Genomic DNA, 8,431 nt, shown 5'->3' with positions numbered 1-8,431 from the left:
CATGACGTCACCTGATCCACAGACAGACACACAGACAGACAACTTATTTATATATATATATATATATATATATATATATATATATATATATATATATATATATATATATATATATATATATATATATATATATATATATATATACATATATATATATATATATATATATATATATATATATATATATATATATATATATATATATATATATATATATATATATATATATATATATATATATATATATATATATAGGCGCTTCGCGCCACCCCAACACCTAGTTGGTTGGGGCGCTTCGCGCCCCTCCCCAAGCCCCACCGCAGGCATAAGTCGTTACGCGCCATTGTAGTTGTGTCCCTGTGTCCCACCTGTGAATATAGATAAAAGAGAAAAGATTTCTCTTTTCATTATAGATATATATATATATATATATATATATATATATATATATATATATATATATATATATATATATATATATATATATATATATATATATATATATATATATATATATATATATATATATATATATGTATATATATATATATATATATGTATATATATATGTATATATATATATGTTTTTAACTATGTAAAACTTGCGAATATACAACAGTCTTCGATGTCCCATTGTCTGTGTATATAAATAGATTGTCAGGCTTACCGACTCTTGAACATGCAACATAAAATTGTCCATGGGAAAAACAATCCGTATTCAGATCTATACCTCATTATTCTAATGATTGTCCTTGAGCTTTGTTGATGGTGATTGCTAATCGAACATTCCCTGTGTCCCGGTCGTCATTTATATTCCCAGTATCCCGGTCGTCATTTGTGTCCCAGTGTCCCAGTCTGTGTTTTCTCTTTTATCATTGTTCGTCATTTATATTCCCTGTGTCCCGGTCGTCATTTGTGTCCCGGTGTCCCGGTTTGTAATTTATCTTTGAGTGTCCCGGTCGTCATTTATATCTCCCGGTCGTTATTTGTGTCCTAGTGTCCCAGTCTGTAATTTCTCTTTGAGTGTCCTGGTCGTCATTTATATTCCCTGTGTCCCGGCTTTTAGTTTTCTTTTTCTCCTTTATTTTTCAGTTTTTTTCCTTTTTTTAGTTTTTTTTCTTTTTCAGTTTTTAGTTTTTTTAGTTTTTTTATTAGTTTTTAGTTTTTTTTCTTTTTAGTTTTTTTTTTAGTTATTACCTTTTATTAAGTTTTTTTTCTTTTTTACTTTTTAGTTTTTTACCATTTTTTTTTTTTTAGTTTTTTAGCTTTTTTAGTTTTTTTAGTATTTTCTTTTTAGTTTTTTTGTAGTTTTTCCCTTTTTTAGTTTTTTTCTTCTTTTGTATTAATGCTAAAGCCAAGGAACAAACCTGGAGCCTCTCGGACCTAGAACCTGAAACATAACGCTTTACCAAATCAGCTACTTCGGCTTGAATACATTCGTTTTGAGCTGCTTCCTCGGGTGTTGCCATTGTAGGTTCTTCAATCATTTTACAATTAGAAATTTCTCTTTCAACGATCTTCTTACAATTAAAAAATTGTCTTTGAATTGTCTGTTTTCTTGCTGTTCTTGTGATTCCTCGGCACGCTCTCTTTTCTTACTTTTTCTATCAGCCGCAAGTTTTTTGGCATCGACTCTTTGAGCAGCTTCCTCGGCTGTTGCCATTGTAGGTTCTTTGGTCATTTTAAAATAAAACATTTTTCCGTCCACGATCTTTTTACAATTAAAAATTTGTCTTTGAACGATTTTCTTAGATACTTTTAATGACGTCATCGTCATAACAAACATGACGACAACTAACTTCATGACGACATGATGACATGACGTCACCCGACAGACCCCCTCGACAGACTCGACATGTCCTGGTCGTCATTTGTGTCAAGGCCTTGAAATTCAATAGTGAAATGTGTGGAATTCAATGGGTGAAATGGTGAAATTCAATGGTGAAATGGGAATGTGTTGCGCCTCAGGAAAAGTTAAGCTTCCTCTATTGGCTGCACCACCAGAGCCATTGAAGACTTTGCTTACTGGAACTACGTCAGAATCTAAGCGTTTTTTATCAGAGATCAGAAAATATAACTCGTGTTTCCAAATGACGTCGTTTGGTGCCCAAACTGAAAATCCAGATCAATTTATGACTACTTTCAAAGTAAAAGGGTAAATTTATCATAGAGCAGGGTCCCTTCTATCATTCTCAGGCGAGAATCATCAATTTTTAGAATTATACTTCATCAGTGATAGAAATTCTGAATTGAATGCACGCTGCGAAATTTCTCCCGACGTTGAAAGGACAATCGTTTCCCAATTGCAACATCTTTTCCACGAAAATGGTCGGTGATCAGTTTTACCTCGAGATATTATTCCTCATAAGCGAAACGCTCAGTTGGTAAGATTTGCTGAAACTCATCGATGCTACGATGCCCTATAATATCCTATGATTTTTTGGGATGGAGCCAAAGGCTATCACTTTAATATTAAATTGATTAATCCAGCCACTAACAAAGAAATGAATAAGAAATGCAGTGCAATGCATTACTATTCCTACAGACTAATGATTCGGCAGGATGAAGACAATTATATTTTAAAATGCCGTCAATTGTTTCACCAATACACCGTTGATATGTATGCAAAATTGAATCAGAACGTTTGCTATTTATCCGTCTGAATCAGACCAAGCTCCGCTCTGAAAAATACATTCATTTGCGAGATGCAGTTATAAATGAAGATATTACCACAAACGTTGGTAGATTAACGATTTTACCTTCGCCATTTGCTGGCAGTCCCCGTCATATGCATGAATATGCTCAAGATGCAATTGCTTATGTTCGTCTCTATGGTCGTCCAGATTTATTTATTACATTTACATGTAATCAATCTTGGGACGAGATACAGCAGCTTTTACTTCAAGGACAATCGGCGGTTCATAGACATGACATTACGGCGCGTGTCTTCCGGCAAAAGTTGAAATCACTGATAATCTACATAGTAAAACTTGAAGTGTTTGGGTCAGTGCGATACTGGATGGAATGGCAAAAATGAGGATTGCCACACGCACATATACTAATCTGGCTACATTATAAAATTACTTCTAACGAAATTGATGATGTGATTTCCGCTGAAATACCTGATGAAAATGTTGATAAGGGGTTATATGATATTGTTGTAAAAAATATGATACATGGACCTTGCGGTGCACTGAACAAAAATTCACCATGCATGGTCGAAGGAAGGTGCACAAAGCAATATCCTCGACTTTTAGTACCCAGCATAATTACTGGCAATGATGGTTACCCACAATATAGAAGAAGATCTACTGAAGATGGTGGTAAAACAGCAATAATAAAGAAGCGTAACAGTACCACCATCGAAGTAGATAACCAGTGGGTTGTTCCATATTCCCCATTATTATCAAAAACATTTAATGCACACATAAACGTTGAATACTGTAACTCCGTATATAAACGACGACGGGGACACAGGGAATGTTCGATTAGCAATCACCATCAACAAAGCTCAAGGGAAATCATTAGAATCATGAGGTATAACTAAAAAAAACTAAGAAAAAATGTAAAAAACTAAAAACTAAAAAAAGACCAATTCAAAAACGAATGTATATACAGACCGGGACACAAATTACGACCGGGACACAGGGACACAGGGAATATATATATATATATATATATATATATATATATATATATATATATATATATATATATATATATATATATATATGCACAGGTGGGACACAGGGACACAACTACAATGGCGCGTAGCTAATATGGCGCGTAACAACTTACGCGCGCGGGGGGCATGGGGGGGGGAAGTTTGGGGCGCGAAGTGCCCCCACCAACTAGGTGTTGGGGTGACACGAAGCGCCACCCAAACAGCTAGTATATATATATATATAAAAATAAGTTGTCTGTCTGTCGAGTGACATCATTATATGACGTCTGAATTATTTCATCATATCAAACAGTTCGTGGCAACGAACTGTAGTAAGAGCGACCCGGCTCAATAGAAACCTAAACTCTAAAAAATTGAAAATATGCAAATGCAAATGGAAAAAATACAAATAGTTACATCAAAAGAATTACATTTTAATGCTGATTTTAAATATATAAGTTTCATCAAGTTTAGTCTTACGCATCAAAAGTTACGAGCCTGAGAAAATTTGCGTTATTTTAGAAAATAAGGGTAAACACCCCCTAAGAGTCATAGAATCTTAATGAAAATTACACCATCAGATTCAGCGTATCAGAAAACCCTGCTGTAGAAGTTTGAAGCTCCTATCTACAAAAATGTGGAATTTTGTATTTTTTGCCAGAAGGCAGATCACGGATGCGTTTTTATTTGTTTTGTTTTGTTTTGTTTTTTCTAGGGGTGATCGTATCGACCCAGTTGTCCTAGAATGTTGCGAGAGGGCTCATTCTAACGGAAATGAAAAGTTCTAGTGCCCTTTTTAAGTGACCAAAAAAATTGGAGGGCACCTGGCCCCCTCTCACGCTAATTATTGTCCCAAAATCAACGGATCAAAATTCTGAGATAGCCATTTTATTCAGCGTAGTCGAAAAACCCTATAAATATGTCTTTGGAGACGACTTACTCCTCCACAGTCCCCGTGGGAGGGGCTACAAGTTACAAACTTTGACCAGTGCTTACATATAGTAATGGTTATTGGGAAGTGTACAGGTGTTTTTATGAGGATATTTTGGTTAGGGGGAGGGGTTGAGTAGAGGGGGATATACTGGGGGAACTTTCCATCGAGGAATTTGTCATGTGGGAAGAAAATTTCCATGAAGGGAGCACAGGATTTACTAGCATTATTTAAAAAAAAACAATGAAAAAATAAATATGAAAATATTTTTTCAGCTGGAAGTAAGGAGCAGCATTAAAACTTAAAACGAACAGAAATTATTACCCATATGAGGGGCTCACCTCCTCCTATTACCTCGCTCTTTACGCTAAAGTATTTTTAGTAATGTCAACTATTTATTCTACGGCTTTTGTGATTCAGGGGTCATTCTTAATGAATTGGGAAAAAATTTAAGATTTGGTGTAAAGAGAGAGGTACTGACGAGGGGGCGAACCCTCTCATATGTGTAATAAAAACATGAGAATAAAAAAAATTTTACGTAAGCTAATTTATAAGTTACGTATATCTTTCACTAATAAAAAGATTCGTAAGAAATTGAAAGTTCTAGTTGCCTTTTTAATTAATCAAAAAATTGGAGGGCAACTAGGCTTCCTCCCCGCTCTTTTTTTCTCAAAATCATTCGATCAAAATTATAAGAAAGCCATTTAGCCAAAAAAAAAAAAACACACGCAAATTCCTCTGCGGAGAGCCAAAATCAAAACATGTATTGATTCAAAAACGTTCAGAAATTAAATAAAAAATACAAGTTTTTTCAACTGAAAGTAAGGAGCGACATTAAAACTTATATGAAAGGGGCTCCTTCCTCATCAACGCCCCGCTCTTTACGCTAAAGTTTTTTACTATTTTAAAAAGAAGAGTTGAGAGAAAGAGTCAAACTTTAGCGTAAAGAGCGGGGCGTTGATGAGGAAGCAGCCCCTTTCATATACGAAGTAATTTCTGTTCGTTTTAAGTTTTAATGTCGCTCCTTACTTTCAGTTGAAAAAACTTGTTTTTTTTTTATTTAATACCAATTCAAAAACGAATGTATTCAAGCCGAAGTAGCTGAGTTGGTAAAGCGTTATGTTCCAGGTTCCAGGTCCGAGAGGTTCCAGGTTCGAACCTTGGCTTTAGCATTAATACAAAAGAAGAAAAAAAAACTAAAAAAGGTAAAAACTACAAAAAAAACTAAAAAGAAGATACTAAAAAAACTAAAAAAGCTAAAAAACTAAAAAAAACTAAAAGAAAGGTAAAAAACTAAAAACTGAAAAAGAAAAAAACTGAAAAAAACTAAATAAAAAGTAAAAACTACAAAAAAAAACTAAAAAAAAATAAAAACAAAAACTAATAAAAAACTAAAAAAACTAAAAACTGAAAAAGAAAAAAAACTAAAAAAAGGAAAAAAACTTAAAAATAAAGGAGAAAAAGAAAACTAAAAACCGGGACACAGGGAATATAAATGACGACCGGGACACTCAAAGAGAAATTACAGACTGGGACACTGGGAAACAAATAACGACCGGGAGATATAAATGACGACCGGGACACTCAAAGAGAAATTACAGACTGGGACACTGGTACACAAATAACGACCGGGACACCGGGACACTGGGAATATAAATGACGACTGGGACGCTCAAAGAGAATTTACAGACTGGGACACTGGAACACAAATGACGACGGGGATATTGGGAATATAAATGACGACCGGGACACAGGGACATAACTACAAGGGGATGCCGGCGGCACAGGGGGATATATAAATGACGACGGGGACACAGGGAATGTTCGATTAGCAATCACCATCAACAAAGCTCAAGGGCAATCATTAGAATAATCAGGTATAGATCTGAATACGGATTGTTTTTCCCATGGACAATTTTATGTTGCATGTTCAAGAGTCGGTAAACCTGACAACCTATTTATATGCACAAACAATGGGAAATCGAAGAATGTTGTATATTCGCAAGTTTTACGTAGTTAAAAACATATCTATATATATATATATATATATATATATATATATATATATATATATATATATATATATATATATATATATATATATATATATATATATATATATATATATATATATATATATATATATATATATATATATATATATATATATATATATATATATATATATATATATATATATATATATATATATATATATATATATATATATATATATATATATATATATATATATATATATATATATATATATATATATATATATATATATATATATATATATATATATATATATATATATATATATATATATATATATATATACATATATATATATATATATATATATATGTATATATATCTTTCTATATTCACAGGTGGGACACAGGGACACAATTACAATGGCGCGTAACGACTTACGCGCGGGGGGGTCATGGGGGGGGGGGGGGGGTGTTGTGAAGCGCCCCCACCAACTAGGTGTTGGGGTGGCGCGAAGCGCCACCCCAACAGCTAGTACTAAATGAAATATTTAGCATAAAGAGCAGCTTTAGAGACTGATTAAATAAAAAAAACTTTTTTTTAACTGAAAGTAAGGAGCGACATTGAAACTTAAAACGAACAGAAATTACTTCGTATATGAATGGGTTGTCCCCTCCTCAACGCCTCGCTCTTTACGCTAAATTTTTTAATTGTTTTAAAAAGTAGAACTGTGGCAAAGAGTCAAACTTTAGCGTAAAGAGCGAGGGATTGCGGAGGGGACAACATCTACATTGAAAAACCTGACTAGTGGAAACACCTTGCAAAAGAATACTAGGACAATTATTTACAACTTTACCGATACGACTAAATATCATATAATTAGTCTTCTCAATATTCACTTCAAGAAAACTATGCTTTGTGAACTGAGATAAATTCTACAGAGCTACATTAGTTATCTCTATAAGATCTTCGACAGATTCCCCAATCACTGTAAGTGTTGTGTCATCTGCGAATGATGTAACTACGGCACCAGGAAGGTAAAACCGCATTGTATCCACATATATAAGAAACAGTAAAGGTCCTAATACCGAACCTTGGGGCACTCCACAATTCACATTGAAGGGTTTCCCTACCACATCATCTACCATAACTTCGATGGACCTACGATGCAAGTAAGACCTAAACCAATCTAAACACTTTTCACGGACTCCTAAACAAGCTAGCCTACTTAATAAAAGATTAAAATCAACGGTATCAAAAGCTTCTCTAAAATCTATGAACACAGTTAGAGGGATAAGATTCCTTTCTAGGGCACAATTAACGCACTCCATTAGATGGTATGCCGCATGAACAGTTGAATGTTTAGTTCTGAAACCGAACTGTGACTCACTTAATATTCCGAGCTTGTCTAAATATTCATACAGCTGTCGATGTACTATTTTCTCGTAAATCTTGGTAACAGAGAATAGTGGTAACAAGCTTATAGGTCCCCAGTTTGTCATATCTTGCTTACCTGATTTGAACAGTGGTAGGACCTTGGCTTGTTTAAGCGCTTCAGGGAATTGGCCGACTTCAAGTGACAGGTTAACGAGGTAAAGAAGACATGGTAGTAGATACACTGAAACTACTTTGAATATTTCAGATTCAAACCGTCAATACCAGCAGCATTTGACTTTAAATTCTTCACAATCATGTTAATTCTTCAATTGACGCTTTTTCAAATTGAAATTTATGATGTTCACCTCAATTATCTTCAAGGAGCGTGTCACTTTTTGCTGGGTATCCGTGAGAAGCTTCTTCCTTGATGTACTTCCAATACCAGAGAAGAATTTACCAAA

The sequence above is a fragment of the Artemia franciscana genome, chromosome 8 (genome assembly GCF_032884065.1).
Source record: "Artemia franciscana chromosome 8, ASM3288406v1, whole genome shotgun sequence".
Taxonomy (NCBI): Eukaryota; Metazoa; Arthropoda; class Branchiopoda; order Anostraca; family Artemiidae; genus Artemia; species Artemia franciscana.
The sequence above is the reverse complement of the archived record's forward strand: the minus strand, read 5'-3'. Positions refer to the sequence as shown.